Source organism: Amblyomma americanum, chromosome 10 (assembly GCF_052857255.1).
Source record: "Amblyomma americanum isolate KBUSLIRL-KWMA chromosome 10, ASM5285725v1, whole genome shotgun sequence".
Classification (NCBI taxonomy): domain Eukaryota; kingdom Metazoa; phylum Arthropoda; class Arachnida; order Ixodida; family Ixodidae; genus Amblyomma; species Amblyomma americanum.
This window is the reverse complement of record NC_135506.1, coordinates 27,553,958-27,573,766: the sequence shown is the minus strand read 5'-3', so window position 1 is coordinate 27,573,766 and position 19,809 is coordinate 27,553,958. Positions and strand designations below refer to the sequence as shown.

Here is a 19,809-nt window from a genome sequence, read left to right as displayed (position 1 = left end):
CTTAATGTAGTTTCATCCTGCAGAAACAACACCCAGCAACCTACCTCCGCTAACCTCCGCTTCCAGAAAATTTTTGTCGCTCGTGTGAAGCTTCGGCTTAGAATACTTAATTCTTCATAAGAGTAAAACCATCAAAGTAGTCAGTTAGGGTACATCTAACTGATATTTATCGAGCCAAGCAGCTTTCATGATCGTCCTTTAAATTTTTTGTCCTACAACGACTGCGGTCCTCTCTCAGTTTAGGCATGAGAGAGACCTCAGCTTCATGTGGAATTTCATCATGTGTTCACCGGCATGTCTATCACACTGCAATTCCGGCCTACCTGTGCAATCGCACAGTCCAGTTTTAATATAGCCGTCATTATTCTGTGCTTACTATTCTAATGATTACGTATTCTTCGATGCTCTAATTTACTTAGTGATGATTAATAAAATGGGTTTAAACTCGTGTAGTCGTCTTTGTTGTGGTAAGGCAAAGTCGCTTATAGGATTTGTAACACACGAAGCTAAAAATAAATTAAGGGCATAGCGGTCTCGCAGCGTCTAAAAACCCCCATGCAATATGCACGAACACCGCAATATTGATTGTTTTTGTTTGTTCGTTTTTTTGTTACATCTTTGGTCACGGCTAGGATGTCGGGTAATACAGACAAGTTATCCTTGTTTGTAAGTCCAACTTGTCGTTGGCAAAGCTACCTGGCGTAAAAGACAAAACATTGGCGGTGGTTTAGCTCTGGTTAAACCTGGAGTGACGCGATAGCTACAGCTGGCCGAGCGGAACTTGGTCACGTGACCAACCACGTGACGAACCACGTGATCCGCCACGGCGCTGCGCCGCCGGCAGCTGCTCCGCACCACCTGACCAACCACGTGACAGCGTGGCGGCGCAGCCACCCTGAAGGTTGGAAATGCTACCGTAATGAAGCTATCGCTACAAATCAAAGAAGCCACCCTGAAGGCTGGAAATGTTATAGTAATGTAGCTACAGCTACAAAACAAAGAAATGAAGCAAGAAGTCTAAAAAAAGAAACCCGTTTGTCCTAAGGGCAATCAGGTGTAATGAAGAGATGACTTGCCGGCCGCTCTACCTGAGGCCAACAACAAGTTGTGGGGCCTGCACGTTTCCTCCGGTAGCGGTTCTCCGCTCCAGGTTAGGCCCAGATAATCAAAGAAACACACACGAATGAGCCCCTTTGTTTTCACAATGTCGCGCCGCGTAGCTTGGCAGTCACAAGCAGCTGTCGTCGCAGCCCCGGGCTATAGCTTGCGCGCGCAGAAGAGTCCTGGGTTCAAAGATTTCTCTGCGCTTGTGCGCCCCGCGCCGCCATTGAACGCTGCAATAATAATAATAATAATAATAATAATAATAATAATAATAATAATAATGTTTTGGGGGAAAGGAAATGGCGCAGTATCTGTCTCATATATCGTTGGACACCTGAACCACGCCGTAAGGGAAGGGATAAAGGAGGGAGTGAAAGAGGAAAGGAAGAAAGGTGCCGTAGTGGAGGGCTCCGGAATAATTTCGACCACCTGGGGATCTTTAACGTGCACTGACATCGCACAGCACACGGGCGCCTTAGCGTTTTTCTTCCATAAAAACGCAGCCGCCGCGGTCGGGTTCGAACCCGGGAACTCCGGATCAGTAGTCAAGCGCCCTAACCACTGAGCCACCGCGGCTGGTGAACGCTGCACGCCGGGCGCGTTTTTGCCCTTTGTGGTCTCCCGCGTGCCAACAGGCGCCTGTTAGGGCAAACATACATAAGCGGGACAGCGCTCAAGAAAACGATGATTCGTGCTTACCAGAGACGACGGGCAACGTTGCAAGGGTCATAAAGAAAAAAAAAACAGACCAATAGAATAAAAAAATAACTTCTTAGAAATGAATAATTGAAACAATTTCGCTATTGAATAAAACTGTCCGGGAATCCAAATTCAACGGTGGCGGAGGCACCACCAGCACCAGATGAAACGCGTACAGAATGACCGAAACGTTTTGGTTTTATGGGAGTTTAACGTCCCGAAACGAAGCCACGCGCTTGACTGTCCTCGCATTTGTGGGATTTGTACGCTTCCAGCGCGGAGTTACATCGCTTGTAAGCTTGAGCTTTGGACCAATGGTGTTTGCAGACATCGCACATTCTCATACTGCCTCGTAAGTGCTTCACGCGTCAGGCACAGTTTTGTGAACGTTGCGCAGCGTCACTTGCTTAGTTACTGCTTGGAAAAGTTGCGGGATTCTATTCATTACCTCTGTGCATCAGATGGAACGGGCTAGACAATACCGGGACACACTCTCAAGGCTATACATAGGTACGGCCCTGACAGGAACCTTAAGCGACCCGAAATGATCCTTCATGCTCTTTAAATGCAAATACACAACACAATTTCTGCCGTGGTCGGCTAGGTACGTTTTCAGTGACGGCTCTTTCTCATATGATCCCAAGCACTCGCTGGGGAAAAAGGATGCATTTTCACCACCGTTTTTAGGAGTGAAAACTTGAAATATGTACTATCGGGCGTCAAATGAAATGCGAAGAGCGGAGCGCGTGCCGGACGGTCCAGCTTAGGCCGTCTGCGTGTGCTATCAGTTACAGATGCGCTCTTCCGGTTCGCGATAGTTTTTTGTTTTCTTTCTTCCCAAGTGCACATCGCTGCGTCGGATCGCCAATATAAGGCGGAAAATCTTCAAGCGCCGACCAATTTCCAAGAACTTCCGCCATGAACATACCCGACCAGACGGGTTTATGTCAAACCCTGGATTTAAACGCCAATATAAGCATTTTTTTATGTTGCTTGAACACCTGTCATGCAATATACTGTTATGAGGCATAACGTGCATTGTCCTAGCAGTGCTGCCAAGACGATTGCCGCACCTGCTAGCGGAGACTTGCAGCAAATTTGTTACCACGCTTCCAAACAATATAGGCTTTGCCAGTGATTGTCACAGGCTGTTTTCATAACAACGATCGACATAAACGGTGGAAGGCAACAAAACGCGCCCAGAGTTGAATTGAGGCCATTTATTTCTTTATCTCGTCCGCAACTGTTACTCTCGTCATGCACCTGTAAGTTTGCTTTCAGTATCTATGCGGCAACGGTTCTCCAAGTCTGTCACGACAGCCCAATAAACAGGACACAATGAAGGCATAAGAATTTCGACGCTTGTCTCGAGTGTTATACAAATTCCTTGCGTTTGAAGACCTTATACTTGTTCTCTAGTGCGTATATAAGAAAAGGTACGTCCGTACTAGACTAACATTTCTTAGCTTATTCTGTTTATCTCGCACTTAATACAGCATTACACAGAAGGGAAAAAGTACAGCAATGTCTGCCGAAGTCAACACCTTCTTCCACACACTTCTAAATAAATAAAAGAAATGTAGTGACGAGACACGCATTCTCTTTTTCCCGTCGTGCCCTGTCCATCGCTTTTTTTTAGTGGGTGCGCATTTTTGCTTTTTAGGATTGTGTAGGACCTGGCGACCACATGCACTATTCCACTGACACTGAGCGCATATATCCAGAGTTGTTCTGACAGCAAGTTCACGGACCAGCAAAGAAATTATAAGGGCGCGGTTCTTTTCCTGCCATTCTAGCCTCGTCTTACTTGAACTGCTGGGACGTGCTAGACTGAAAGAGGCCAGAACAGGATGGCAGGATAAAAATAAAGAAAACATTACAATAGAAACCAGCAAGAAAGATAGAAAGTAGGAGAGAAAGAAAGAAACAGTAAATCAGATACACATTGGAAGCAACGAAGGAAACAAGAAAAGAAGGAAACAAGGGACTAAGCAATCATGATACTAAATATAAAGCCTCACAGAAAAAGGAAGAAAGAGAAAATATGCATGACAGAAAGAGGAAAAAGTAAGAAAGAGAGAAAGTAAGGGTTATAGAAGAAAGAAAATAAATAAAGTAAGCGAGGACAGATACAAGGAAGAAGGGAAAAGGACTAAAAGAGTAAAGAAGTTTTGCCAAGACTGAGCCTGGAGCTTCGCTTTATTCGAAAGCGCAATTGTTACTGTGAGGCTGCACAATATTTAATGGAGGGGTAGCTCTTTCCTGCTTCAAGATTAGTTATCTTTACCGGCCGCTAGTATCTTTTTTTTAGCGTTTCGGCCAGATTCCTTAACACAGCTTCCTAACTATGTGCCGGTCACTGGGCCTACTTCTGCAGTCACTTCCTAGAATAAAAGCACCGTTGTCATGATTTTACTTTCTTCAAGCGTGTGAACTTTTGTTCAGGCCTTTGTACCAACCAACTCAGTTTTTATCGTACGTACTTGTCTTACGAAGTGCTGATTGAAATGGAACGGGAATCAATGTCTGTGGATTTCTTAAGGACTTAACGGGCAAACTGTTCTAAATATGCAACTAGAAGCATGAAAATGTGTCTCATTGTATTAGGTTTGGGGTGCGCTCACAGTGCAGTATATCTTTTAGGTAGATATGGCTGGAACGGTTGAGCCAATAATAGTCTGCAAGGTATGCAAGCAAAAGAATAGATTGATATTGGTTTTATAATAGTTCAGTTATATTAATCGATGCGCTGTCGAAATCTTGCTATAGCTGTGGCTGCAAATTTTGTACAACGCTAATATGCTCGAAACAAGGCATATGTGACACCGCTGTTAATTGCCCAGCGGGGAAATTAAATGATGTAAGTTGAATGTTGATACGGCCTAAAACGTTTTACGACTGTGATTTGAAGGCTTCGATAGTAGCGATTCAAGAGAAAGAGGGGGGGGGGGTTAAAAATTACTTTGCAAAAAGATAAAGCTATGTTCAAGAGGGTGTTAAGGAAAAAACACTTTACGATATGCAACGAAGCATTGGAGGACATACCCAAGAGTTTTGGACGAAAGCATTTTGAACGCGCAATAGTTTGTGAACAGAATTTGTATCATATCAGTGCCGGTGCCTGCCTGTTATCGCCAGCTGATCATGTGCAGCATGCCACGTTTCCTTCTCTTTTATTCATCACTCACCTCCTCTCTCCACGGTCTTGTAAAAGTACAGACCACAATAAACTAGCATTTATTGTTACCTGACTGCGCCGTTCGTCATTCCGGTCGACAGTCGATACATGGTGTCAGAAATGGGGTAACCGCCCTTGTCTGGGAACAGCGGGGGTGCTCGCCAACTACTTAAAGCAGCAAAAATGTATAGCGCCAGACCACCGGAGCAACTGCGCATCGCCGGAGACACCAGTAAGAGTTGGAGCCTCTTCAAGCAAACGTTTGAAATTTTTTTGGCGAGTAACGTCGTGCAGAGAAAAGCCAAGATCCAGCGCCGTGAAAACTGCACAGCTTCTGAGCTTGGCGGGTGAAGACCGTTAGAGTTCTTCAATAATTTCAGTTTTGCCCCAGGAGAAAGGAAAGAGAACTACAACACGGTGGTCGCCAAGAGCGAATTGTACTGCGTCGAGTAGCAAAACGACGTGCACGAAAGATTCATCTTTTGCACTCGCCTCGAAGAGCAAGGGAATCCTTCGAGCAGTTTCTGAGGGACTTGAAGAAACAAGCCAGACGCTGCAACTTCGGCACCTTTGCCGACGACATGGTGCGTAACCAAATCTTTTTCGGTACTAAGTCGAGGAAACTTCGGGACACGATGGCAAGGGACAAAATGTTAACGTTTGAAAAAGCTGTTGATTTATGCAAGACGTCAATTCGAAGTTTGGAACGCAAGAAACGAAGAGAGGGGGTGGATGCGGGTAGCTCGAGCAGGCACACGCCAAGAGTACTGAAACTACCTCAAGGGGATAGCAGGTGTATTTACTGCAGCTGAGTACACGCCCCTCGTCGTTGCCCTGCGTATGGAAAGACATGCCACTCATTTCATGGGCTAAACCACTTTGCATGTTGCTGCGGAACTACGGGCGTAAATGAGATTCAGCAGGAAGACTACTTCGAAGTGCAAACAGTCGCTGTTGAAACCGTCCACAAAAAAAAAATGGCGGTGGTTTAGCTTTGATTAAACCTGGAGTGACGCGATAACTACAGCTGACACAGTGGAAATTGGTCACGTGACCAATCACAGCGCCGCGCCGCTGGAACCTGCTCCGCACCACGTGACCAACCACGTGACAGCGTGGCGGCGCCGCCACGCTGAAGGCTCTAAATGCTACCGTAATGTAGCTATCGCTTCAGCACCACGACTGGCGCGTCAAAGCGAAGATTGGTAGCCGATAAGTGGTGTTCAAAACTGACACTGGCTCGCAAGCAAACATCCTGCCCTTGTCGGTGTACCGCAAGTTAGGTGTGCATGCAGTGAAACTCAGTGATACCACACTTCGCTCGTATAGCGTTGGCATCATTAAACATTGCGGCATGGTCGCAACAAAGGTACCGGTTGACGACAGAGAAGTGGCCGCTGAATTTTTCGTGGTAAAAAAGGACCACCAAGCAATACTTGGGCTCGAGTAATAATAATAATAATAATTGGTTTTTGGGGAAAGGAAATGGCGCAGTATCTGTCTCATATATCGGCGGACGCCTGAACCGCGCCGTAAGGGAAGGTAATAAAGGAGGGAGTCTAAGAAGAAAGGAAGAGAGAGGTGCCGTAGTGGAGGGCTCCGGAATAATTTCGACCACCTGGGGATCTTTAACGTGCACTGACATCGCACAGCACACGGGCGCCTTAGTGTTTTTCCTCCATAAAACGATAAGGCGCCCGTGTGCTGTGCGATGTAAGCGATTGGTAAGCGACTGAGACTGGTAAGCGATTGGGCCTGATTCAACGAGCAGTGGAAGCGGTAACGACCACAGCAGAAGGCGTAGTCCAACAGTTTTCTTAAGTATTCAAAGGAACCGCTTGCATTCAGAGAAAATTTATTTATTTTTTATAACGCTCCGCAAGGACGCCGTCCTTGTCGTCCAGCTGGCGCGAAGGGTGCCTCCTGTCTCTTCAGCGGCCGCTGCGTGCCGAATTCGACCGGACAAAACGTGAGGGCATCATATGAAAAATGAGCAACCCAACAGACTGCGAAAGCCCATTAGTCACTGTACGCAAAAAAAGACGGCAAGCTAAGAGTAAGTCTTGATCCCAGGAAAAGTAACGAGAGACTGAAATGGGAACACTACCAGATGCCTCGTCGAGAGGACATTCAGGGGGAGCTGACAGGCGCGAAATTTTTCTCGTGTTTGGATGCGAGTGCTGGGTTTCACCAAATTCCAGTGACTGAGTCGGTGAAAATATGCACGTTCGCCGCGCTTTTTGCTCACTAAAGATTTTGAGGCTTCCTTTCGGCATCGCTGCAGCCATCGAAGTGTTCCCGAAAACCCTGAATGAGATATTTGAAGGTCTTCAAGTTGTGCCCGTATATTTAGACGATGTTCTCATTTGAGAAGCAACGAGAGTGGAACATGACTAACGGCTACGGAACGTTTCAAGTGCGGCTGAAACGGCAGGCTTGGCCTTCAAAGCGGCGAAATGCCACTTTGGCGTTGAAGAAATCGCATTCTTGGGCGACATTATTAGCAGCAGAGGCATAAGACCAAACTCCGCTCTGGTGAAGAGTCTTCTTGAAATGCTGAGAACGAAAAACAAACAAGCGGTGCAAAGAGTGCTTGGTGTTGTCAACTATTTTAGCAAATATTTACCAGCACTAGCTCAGAAAACGTCAGCGCTGCGTGGCCTTATCAAGCAGGATGCACGGTGAGTGGACACCTAATCACTAGACTGATTAGCAAAGCTTTGAGCGAAGCACCCCTCCTGGCAATATTTGGCCCTACTAAGGAAACGAAAGTGACATCGGATGCGTCACAAGCTTAGTAGACTCAGCCTTGCTGTAGCGTCGAGGTGCCCATTTCAGGCCAGTAGCATATGCATCGAGAGTCTTTACAGAAACCGAGCAGCGAAATTTGCAAATTGTAAAAGCAGCACTTGCATGCTCTTGTTATTGGTTGCGAAAAATTTCACCATTTTGTGTATGGCCGTCGGATTGCCTTGGAAGCCGGCCACCGGCCGCCGACGGAAATCGCGAAGAAAGCAATTAGGGATATGCCGCCTAGAGTCCAGCGTTTCTTCTTGTAGCTACTGAAGTACAGCTATGTTTTATCCTATACTCTTGGCCAACAGATGGAACTCGCAGGTATGCTGTCAAAGTCGATTCCTGATGACGTCATTGCTTTGGAAATGGAGGATGTTGAAGTCCACGCCATCGAGGCACTATATCGTCAAACGTCAGCGAAAGAACAATGACGCTTCTTGTGATCGAGACATCGGCGGATACATATCTGCAGCGTGTGATCGCATCTCGACAGGAATGCCCATAGACGGGTGCCTCAAGCCTGTCGCACCGGAACTATCGTTAGTGAACGGAGTACTATTTGTGCGCCTATGACGCAATGTCAAATTTCCCGGAAGTCGAGAAGCTGTCTGACCTGAGTGCGAGCACAGTCGTCGAAAGAATTTGCACCGATAACGAACCGCAATTCTCCAGCCTCGAGTTTTCTAGTTTTTCGGAACTGTATGACTATAAGCACGTGACATCCGCCCCACAATTTCTGCGCTCTAAAGGTTTTGCAGAAAAGGGTACACAGGTCATCAAAAGGATTCATAAGAAGACAAGCGAATGAAATGAAGATTTTTGGCTTGGCGTTTTGAATTACAGAACGAATCCTTTGGAAGACGGCCGGTGGCCTGGAGAGCTGCTTCAAGGAAGGAAACTTCTAAAAGAGTGCGGTGAAGGGCTAGTTGGTACGACATTATGGAAACAATGAATAACTGCGCAAGAAGAACGGGACAAGAAAGAAGAATCACACGAGACAAGCGCAGACTAACAACTGGTTTATTGCACCAACGCCTCCTTCCTTCGACAACAAAGCGCCCTCTTGAAGAGAAGAGGCCTGAAGAGGGTTGCCGGTAAATTCGGCGTAGAGGTTCTTTTTTCGGCACCTTGCAAGCTGTCGCGTTTGTGCGATTTTGTTATACCAGATAGGCAAAAGAAGGTTGAGTGTAGCACCAACCACAGGAACAAGTTTGTGCAATGCAGATCGAATGTAATCTATCAGATTCCGCTGAGCTGTGGTAAGGTGTAGGTAGGGCAAACTGGCAGCTGGGTCAACATTAGATTATTAGAGCATGCCAATTCCTTAGCTGATTCTAGAGGGCAGCATCCGCCTAGGCATTGCAAGACCTGCAAGCATGACGATAAAAATTGCATTCCACTTTTCGGCAGGACTAATATTATCGGACGCGTGAGGGACAAAAAAAGAACGTGAAGTTATCGAAGCCTTAAAAATCGCTACATAAGGGGCTGACAAATGTGTTAGCGAGGCTTCCATACACCTGTACAGCAAGGAGTTGGAGTTTCTTAGTTTGACGTGATGATTATGGCTTTTGTCTTTGCGGTTGGTGCGCATGCGCTTTGTTGTCGAAGGAAGGAGGCGTTGGTGCAATAAACCAGTTGTTAGTCTTCACTTGTCTTGTGTGATTCTTCTTTCTTGTCCCGTTCTTTTAGCGCAGTTATTCATTGTTTCCATAAGGAAACTTCGCATGCCCTTGCCCAACTTCCGCCCACGCCCGATCATCCAGGTCAGCAAGCACAAGCAGTCTAACCACAGCAGCCGGAACCTGCCAGCCCTTGAAGAAGGTGACGTCGTGCGCATAAAAGACTCCTTGTTGGAAAGGAAAGCTAAAGTTATCGTGCCTGCTTGACCACGATCCTACCTCGTTCAAGCCAATGAAAACCTTTTGCTGCGAAACCGGCCGCATTTATTCGCAACGAGGGAGCGATTCGCTTCATCCTCATCAGATGGCAGTGATTCCACTGACCGACCGACTGGAGCCCAACATGTCGCTTCAGAATCCTACAGCCATTGGTGCAACGGCGCAGCCTCCCCTGCCAAAGCGGTCAGCGAGACCCACAAGGCCAAACATTCGTTTGGGCAACGGCATGAACTTTCAACAAATTTCTTATAAATGATGAACATTGTTAGTGGGGGGGGGGGGGGGGGATGTATCATATCAGTGCCGGTGCTTGCCTGTTATCGCCAGCTGTTCATGTGCAACATGCCACGTTTCCTTCTCTTGTTTACCACTTACCTTCCCTTCCCACGGCCCTATAAAAGTACGGACCCAAATAAACTAGCATCGATTGTTTCCGGACTGTGCCGCTCGTCATTGTGGTTGACAGTCGATACACATTTTTTTCATATATTGTGAGACTTCACTACAACAATGAATAGATGAGCAGACCTCCCGTCTATAGGCTTGCGTTTTTCGCTATTAACGTTTTTGTTGCCATCAAATGCATTCCCTTTTGGGTTCCTATGGCAGTCTTAATCGCTTGGTGTGAGCGATGTAAAATGTTTGAAAGAAAAATTTTGCTAAAGATGGGAAGAATTGACCAGTACCTTAAATATTTCCATGAGACTACCTCTCAATATTCTAATACAGAAAATTTTTATTCAAGAATGTCGGACATAGTACTTATCGCACGTAGTGGCTTCGGGTCCGAACCATGGCACTGAAAAAGCTCGGGAAATCAATAAAAATAGGGTTCAACTCATTTGGGCAGACACTATAAAGGTCATGAATTGCATCTTCCCAGTATTCCTTGAGATGAGATTATATGACTGTCGTCTCATGCCAGTACTCACTCATAAGGCACAAGCGTGAAAGCTAACGAGAATAGTTCAGCTTAAAGGGCAAGTACACCGCTATTTGAGAATACAATGGTAATCAACGATTGAAATCGATATAGGCTGTAGGTAAAGCATAGCAAGTGTTTTTGCGCTACCCCATAAAATAACGACTAATCCGGCGACTAAGTTGTACGCTTCTCCTCAAAGCACAAAAGGAGCGCGGAGAAGCTCGGTATGACGTCACGGAAAGTAAGGTTTTAAATTTCCGCTGCCGTGAACCACACCCTGCCGTACCTGGTTGGGTGCCTATAAACAGCATTTGGTGGGCTTCGCATTCAGTGGAATTGCTTTTTTTTGCTTCAAATCAAGCATTCACGCATTGGAAATGTACCGGTACCGTCAATGACGTCATTATGCACCCCCGACTTTGTCCTGTGTGCTGCGGAGAAGCTTGAAGGCCATCCGGACTACAATCGACTATTACATTAGCATTTCAAATGCTAGCCCGAAAGCACTTCAAATCTTTTACCTCAAAGTTTCACACATTCGACCTCTTTAAGCTGGTCCATTTATAAAACCGGTGCCGTTGCCCTTTAAACTGAGGACAACGCAGCTAGCTATGGCAATGTAACTAATCGGTGTAACGTTACAAAAAAGGAAGAAAGCAGAGTGTGTCACGGAACAATCGGAGTTCTGTCCACTTCTTCACCTTGTTCGTCGTACGCCAGCACTGCCTTTCTCACAGTGATTACCTACCAACTCGCCCATAAACGTATCTTGTGCGAGCTAATGACATATTAATAGAAATCAAGCAGAATAAATGGGAATGAGTTGGAGATGCAATCCGAAGGCAAGGTAACCGATGGCCGTTAAAGGTGACGAAGCGGATTCCAAGCACAGGCAAGCTAACGGGGGGCTAAAGGAAGTAAGTTAGGCGGATTATTTTAAGGAAGTTTGCGGGGATAAGTCAGTCGCAGCTTGCAAATGACAGGGTTAACTATAGGCATGTGTAGAGGTCTGTGTAATGCAGCAAACGGAGTGATGATGATGATGATGATGATGAAAAAACAGGCGTGGCAGGTTATATAGCGCAGACGGCTCAAAATATGATTTGTGATGTGCCTGCGGGCAAAACTTCTTTGGTTTTATGAGGGTTTAACGTCCCAAAGCGACTCAGGCTATGAGAGGCGCCGTAGTGAAAGGCTCCGGGAATTTAGACCACCTGGTGTTCTTTAACGTGCACTGACATCGCACAGTACACGGGCCTCTAGAATTTCGCCTCCATCGAAATTCGAACCCGCGTCTTTCGGGCCAGCAGCCGAGCGCCATAACCACTCAGCCACCGCGGCGGCCGGCAATACTTGTGATGTAGTGTGTAGGCCGTAGATGGTGGCGTGCTGGACTGAAACTGGCCGCATACCATTACAGAAACGTGGAAGACGCACTGGATTTCCAGTGTGTTTGCTTTTATGCGCACTAGCCCCAGTTTTGTTCATCGCAGGCAAGAGATAGGGAGCAGTTTGCCACCCTCCAATTTTCATTTTTCTTTTTTGTTGCCGTCTAATGAAGATTGGCTGCGCTCGTTAGCTGCGACTTGCTGAACTTGGTGCTGCGCATCAAATTTTGTGTTTTATTCTGGTTTGCAAGGTTCCTGTTGAGCTACTTTATAATGCTTACTGGGGAATGCTTCGGGCGCACCGCGTGTAAGAAGTCACAAACTAAGAGAGAAAAAGGAGACAAAATAAAGGAAATTGAAGATGCCAGTTCTGCAGCGACACAGCTGCGAGTCACGATATGAAAAAGCATGGAGTCAAGATTATGCAGCAGACCTCGGAAAGCTTATGTAAATATCGCCGGGCCGAAATCTCAAGGTTATGTGCAAGTTTTGCGTATTTCGTAATAAAGATGCAAACAAGTAGCAGGATTCACTTTAAATTCTGCGCTTTACCATGTTCTCAAGACGTTATGTGCTCTTAGTCATTTGCGGTGCCGCTAACAAATTGCATTTTTACGTGACTCGTGATATGCGCTAGGAGCCTATACAAATGCAGTGGGAAGATTTATGCCAACGCTCGGATTTTACGCTAGATCGTGACGTGGTGTGGCAGCTATTTTGACGCCTTTCGTTTTGAGTGATGGTGTGTGCATATGGCCTGCCTCCCTTCATATATCGGCTTAGAATATGTAACTCTTGCTATTCCTGCGGGGTTCAGTGCGCTTGTGCAGTTCTTGCTGAGCTACGCGACAGCAAGATAGGTTCCTTCAAAAGAGTTTTTAAGCCGCAGGGCTTCATACTTGGTCCCGCAGAGTCGACGGCTTCTAGTTCGTCCAGAGCTGGAAATTTTCGCCGTTCAGAACTTTAAATTGTTGGGTGGGCTGCTAAATCACCGCTGCTGCATTCAGGATAGGAACACTTGGCTTGAAGATTTCAGAAAAGAACGGTGCATTCAGTTGATCTCGAAAACAAAATTATAAAGAACTACATATAAGCGTGGGCTTTCCATCCACAAGCTAACCGTTTAGCCAGGTAAGGTGTTCCTAAGGCTGTTATGAGTCTGGCTCGTGCTGTTTATATTAAAACAATCTTATCTTTTTGAAATGTTACAATTAATTCGTATTTATGGATCAACCTTCAGAAGGTACCTTAGAGGCTCGGAACAAAAATAACTCGACGGAAGAGAAAATGCAGAATCACAGAGGGTGCATATTTTGTGCACTACGCTTTACTACGTGACGAGATAATGCCAACATGTCCTTAACACTGCTTTCAATTAAGCTAATCAGTTAATAATAATGATAATAATTAGTTTTGGGGGAGGAAATGGCGCAGTATCTATCTCATATATCGTTGGACACCTGAACCGCGCCGTAAGGGAAGGGTAAAGGAGGGACTGAAAGAAGAAAGGAAGAGAGAGGTGCCGTAGTGGAGGGCTCCGGAATAATTTCGACCACCTGGGGATCTTTAACGTGCACTGACATCGCACAGCACACGGCGCCTTAGCCATAAAAACGCAGCCGCCGCGGTCGGGTTCGAACCCGGGAACTCCGGATCAGTAGTCGAGCGCCCTAACCACTGAGCCACCGCGGCGGGGCCAGAGTCGCATTTAGAGAGACAAAGGCTCATTACGTGTGAGATGCTAACGTATATCGACTGGTACGCAGTTTGTTGATCACGAGGTGCACGATTATGATAGTCTTGCTGTTCCGCAATTTTTTTTCCCGTGATGGCTTGCCCTTTGGAAGATTAAACCTTTAAAGAAAAAATTGCCAGCTACCGGATGGAAAAAGTTGGTTGTAGTGAATTCGCCCGCATTGGCGCCTATTTACTTTTGAAACCAGAATTTAAATCTCAAAAGAACGAGCATAAAAAAATTTCCTGAAAGCGCCTTGAAGGTGAATATGACTGGAAAAGCGAGAGGAAATAAAAGGCATGAATTGAAATAAGGCTGATTATTTTCAGAGCAATACAACCTCTTCGAACGCTTGTACGGATTACCGCGAAGGCATACTTGTAACTCCTAGATACACTATCCCCATCTTCGCATGGCGTACACTGACATGTAATTTCGGGGCATCGCCCATGACAAACATTGGAAATGCTCGCCGTATACTATCTCGGCGACGTGAGGAAAGTGTCAGCACCCGAGACCGCAAGAGGGCGAAACTAATTGCGTGCCGTCGTAACGCTACACTTCTCCTCCTCGTATCCCCAAAGGGAAAGACGGCTCGGTTCCAGCCGCTGCACTTGTCAACTACGCTCCTTCGCGATAATTGTGCGCAGCACTACTCGTCCTGACGGCGACGAAAGCCACGCTTAATACTTGCGTTCGACTACGTATTAGCACGTTATAATTAGCCAGATGTGTATAGTTACTTGATCCGAGCGTTGCGGCTGCGAAGACTCAGTGAGATGCACGACAGTCGCCCACTATGTTGATTGGTACAGACACTACCACATAATTCGTAGAACCGGAAGGAATCTGTGGGCGGCACAGTATGCAGAAACAGCAGTGCCAACTATTGAACAGCGCATGATGCGTGGGTTCAGCGTCCCAGTCGACCAAATTACGCACCCTTAACTATGTCATATTTTTACCTCGCGCTTTCTTATGCCTGAAGCGCTCTAAATGACTTTTAGAGAGAGAAACATCGATGTAGGCAATTCACATTCTCCTGCGTATATCTGCGCATTACACTGAAGTAAACAAGTCGTGTGCGGAGGGCTCGGGTGACTCCGTTGTACATGCCATATACAGCCGACGCTGAAAAATATTCCACACTCCCAATTTCCAAAATCCAACGGGTACGTACCCGCCGCGGTGGCTCACTGGTTAGGGCGCTCGGCTACTGATTTGCTGTTCCCGGGTTCGAACCCGACCGCGGCTGCTGCGTTTTTATGGAGGCAAAACGCTAAGGCGCCCGTGTGCTGTGCGATGTCAGTGCACGTTAAAGATCCCCAGGTGGTGGAAATTATTCCGGAGCTCTCCACTACGGCACTTCTTTCTTCCATTCTTCTTTCACTCCCTCCTTTATTCCTTCACATACGGCGCGGTTCAGGTGTCCAACGATATATGAGACAGATACTGCGCCATTTCCTTTCGCCCAAAACCAATTATTATTATTATTATTATTATTATTATTATTATTATTATTATTATTATTATTATTATTATTATTATTATTATTATTATTATTATTATTATTATTATTATTATTATTATCAACGAGTACGAACAGGCTCTTTGCAGCTGTCCAGCAGACGTGGGGACTCATCTGTCGCGTGCTAAGGAAATGCCCTCATCACCAACCTCGCAGTCCATGTAGTGCACGGAATTAGTCAAACGGTCAAATTAGTTTCTGCAATAGTGAAGAAAGGTCATTGCACTCCTTCGTTCCCATGATGAAAGATTCAAGACCCTGACACGCGCAAACACGCTTGTGCACTTTAGACGATTCAGCTGCCCGCTCGATCTCGATGAGAAGAGTGCGTGTCAGTCAGCGCCCCTCCTTCACCCTCCCCTTCACGTTGGGCTTGGATGAAGACAAATCAACCGCACTCGGTGTCACTCGGTTTAGAATAGCCGATCAATGTTTTCTTTTTCGTCTTGAGTCGGTTGCATGAGACGTTTGCCTTCAAAACAGCTCTACCGGAGCATTGATCTTCACAAGAAAAGAAGGCGGCTTAGTCTCCATCTCCTAGAACTTGAGAAAAAACGAAAAAAAAAATCAGAACCGAAGAACCGTTTGATCCCAAGGAGGAACGACCACCGTATAGACGCTGTGGCCTCGACACCATCTGTCATTGGCATTCCACCGCTCCTCGCAAACATGACGCAAAGGAAGGACGTATGGCGTTGCAAACGACGAGGATCAGTAGTGGCAGGGTCGTAGAAAAAGGTCTGTGGTGTAAAAGGGATATGGTATGACAAGTGTCAAAGGTCATCGAGCCAAATCAGAAAGGATTACGGTCTACCGCCCATCGGCTGCTGTTGACAGAACTCGCTGGCTGAAGGATCGCCGCTATCGATTGGCAGTCGGAAGGTTTTAGCGTGCGTTGAGCCTTTGATAATGCTCTTTGGAATGGCAATACTGCTGGACGCTGACATCGAGATGTCAATGAATCTTACGGCTATAGTAAGAAGACAGCCCACAGGTTCCTTTGTTTTCGTACTTTGAACGCGAATAGGAAAAAGGTATTAAGAAACAATTAATCAGTCCTCAAACTGCATGTCAACGCGTTCTTTGAAAAGTCGTTTCACTAAAGCAGGTCATCAGTGAGGGTTCTAGCGAGTATATTTGCAGATGTTCGCAGTGGAGAAATTTAAATACTTGTATATTCAACATGGTAATTTTCATTTCTGTACATCCTGAAGTCTGCCCTAAAGTGATGCGCATACTCCGGCGTTTATTTCGAACTTAGCGCAGCATTTTTGCTGTTGTGGACATGCACATTCTTTTAACAGTTGGCTACAGATGTAAAATTGCCCGCGACAGGCTTTCACAATGGCCGCAACGACAAATGAAGCGTCATAATACATATTTGGACACCCATTTACCTTTATATGGCGCATCTAAAAGTGGAACATAATGATAGGGTTAAATATTATTGCCAGAAACTGCACTTTTATCAAAGTTGGGAGAGCAGCTCTTGATCTGCCACTTTATTATTCGTGTGACAGGACAAGGTCGTAAGGTCCACCACTGCTGGCGTTCACAGGAAATAAACTGACAAGCTAGTCGGATTTGGCTTTAATGGGATGCCCCGACCGCCATTAAGATGATTAATTAATGTAGGGTAGGACGTATAAATGCTACTTGGGATTTGTTTTGATTCTCTTGCCTTAATGGCACATAGTTAAAGAGGCGTGTCGTAAGATGCATGTTGATTGAAAGCCCAGAAATCATTAAATAAAAACTCAAACGTGTGCCAAGAGGCAATGCTACGAGGTCCTACTTTGTGCTTGCTTTTTGATTAAAACTGCCACGCAGCAACTAATTATAAAAAAGCTGAAAATTATTAATCAAGAAAACAAGACCTTAATCTCATGGAAACTTCAGCGAATATATAAAGAGGTATATAAGTGCATTTTTATAAAAAGCGAGCTATTCAAACCATCTGGGAAGAAACCAAAAGCTCTATTCTTTTGACAATACAGTACCGTAGCGGGCTGATGTCTATTGTATCATGTCGGCAAGCCTTTTTGCTCGGGCTGCAATACTGTACTAGAAATGTTGCTACGGAGAAAAGGAACACTCCTGCTTCTTTTGCGCGGTGTTAATAATTGATGACTGATTGAGCGATTTATTAATTGATTGATTGTGTTCTAAGCAAACATTGCGCGGGAAGTGGGAGACAAAGAGTCATATGCTTATTATTACGTGCTCACAAAGCGAGCAGCACGTGCCGTGAAAATTGGTGCATATGCACCGAAGGCAGGTAGGCGCCGGCTATTACCAAACTAAATGACCTTGACAAGTCGGAAAATGCCTTGTGCCATGGCGCTCTTTTGCTATAGAATGTCTTGCGCCGTAAGAAAATCTATAATCATAATCAGCAAACTAAATGCCTGCAGTGTGGTCCTGCAGAAGTTAAATTTTTACAGATCGCCAATATATACTGATGTGGAATAGAAAACAGAACAGAGGGCCATACATCAAAGCATGCGTACTAAGTTTGCTGTCAAGTGTGAAAATACCTGCCGCTCCTCAAGCAGCAGCTGCATAGGTTTTAAAAATGGACGAGCTGAAAGCGGTCGAATTAAAGGGGCTAGCATTTCAAATGGTTTAGCATTTGAAATGTTTATCTAAAGTGCGTTAAGGCGAAATTCTTTAGCCTGGTGTTGCTGCTTGCGTCAGTGATGTTTGGTTAAGATGTGCATGAAGTACAGAATTGTGTGTGAATCTTACATACTGGAGACACTGGAGGGCGTTTGGGAGGCATCCGTCTGATTCGACGTCTTTCCGCAAACACTCTCCGGCGTCCTAGACAAAGACAACTACATATGGGCTGGCAGGAAGTAGCGTAGGCGTTAGCACGCTCGGCTGAGGAACGGAAGGATGGTGGTTCCAATCCCATCGTGCACAAATATTCTTTTTCTTATCGAGTTCAAGACCGAAACTGAAGGACGGACGGACGCGAGCATGAGCCATTAAAGGCTTTCGCCTTAATTGCCCCGTCACTCTTTCCCAGCGCCTCCTATCTCAACTACTCCTGGACACTTTTTTAGTACGTCAGGCAAAGCGTCACATTTATCGTGCGAGTGTTGCATCCGCAGTGCACCGCCAAAGAAAGCACTGCGAATGAAATACTGGGCATGGGTGAAGCACTGAGTATTGCTGAGTGCGTTGTCAATTGGTCGCCTCACGCGCTGACAGTGTCAGTCCTGAGTGGCAGATCAAAAGAAAGAGCAGATAGTAATTCGGTTGCACTTTTAGTGCTGCGATAGAGAATTCTGCACAGCAATAGCTGTCAACTGTTGCTACGCAGCGCCCCACAGTCCTTTTTTTTTAACATATGGTGTCTTCTACTCTATACGGCCCGCATTAGCCATGACTGCAACAGTCAGCTCCTTGAAAGAGCGAACTGTCAAAAGAGCACTCTATGCCGGCCCACTAAAATTGCAAGTTCGCAATTTCGATGGCAGCATGCTGCACAGTCAGTGCCGAAGTTCTGTTGACCATAAAGAGCACACCCTAGAGAGCGCATACTTTAAGGCTTCAGTTGATCCATCCTTAACACAATCAACCCTTCCAAACAAAATACACCAAAAAAGTGTGCACTGAGAATAGCATACAAAAATGCTTTCTTGTTAGCGGCTCAACGAAGAAAATTAAACCAAAAACGCACTGAATAAAAGGCGGGGTGCTTCTGCCAGCGCTTCTGAAGAAAGTTTCGAAAGTATCTAGTTCGTCTTCACGAAAGGCTTTTGAAGATAATACGGCTAGGCGTGACCTCAAAGCGCCCCTTTGCCCTGTAATCGTAAGAGCCGAAAATAGCTTTCCTAAAGGCGGACACATCACTGCAATTTTTTTATGAATATTGTTCTAAAACTACAAGCTTCATTTCGCTCGAAACAGAAAATTAATTTGTCTGGAAAAAAACTTGTCTCGAACAGATTTTTTCACAGCTGTCGTAAAAACATGTGTTCACTTAGAGCCAGCTGCTATTGACGCAGATTTATGGCGCGGTTTGCACAGTGGCTAGCTGTAAAGTGTTTCACGCAAAACAGGCGGGTGTGTTTTGTGCGAAGAAATGAAAAGAAAACACGCTACCCTTAAACACCTACCACACGACCTCCGCACGGTATGTGCTCGAGTCTTGCTTCGATGATTTATGGATTGTGGGGGTTTAACGTCACAAAGCGACCTAGGCTATGAGGGACGCCGTAGTGAAGGGCTCCGAAAATTTAGACCACCTGGGGTTCGGGCACTGACCTCGCACTGTACACGGCCATCTGGAATATCGCCTCCATCGAAATTCGACCGCCACGGCCGGGATCGAACCCACGTCTTTCGGGCCAGCAGCCGAGCGCAGTAACCACTGAGCCACCGCGGCGGTTGGACGCTTGCTTAGAGCAGGTGCCGCAGAAAGCAGAGTGAGGTTGTGGGTTTTGTCATATTTGGTAGCTTGTTATCCTTAGCTTCCTTCTATCAATTTGCTGGCAGGCATGCAGTATGGTGGAATACTTTTCCGTTACCTAAAAATAGGCAAAAA

The 19,809-nt window shown here is 46.0% G+C and overlaps 1 long non-coding RNA gene across 1 annotated transcript in view; it reads left to right on the top strand.

Annotated features, from left to right (window-relative positions):
* The first annotated feature begins 19,320 nt into the window (after positions 1–19,320).
* The window catches only part of LOC144106279 (uncharacterized), a 46,059-nt gene continuing 45,570 nt past the window's right edge, over positions 19,321–19,809 (top strand). The window contains exon 1 of the long non-coding RNA XR_013308959.1: positions 19,321–19,398. This is a non-coding gene — a long non-coding RNA (uncharacterized LOC144106279). The remainder of the gene's footprint in view (positions 19,399–19,809) is intronic.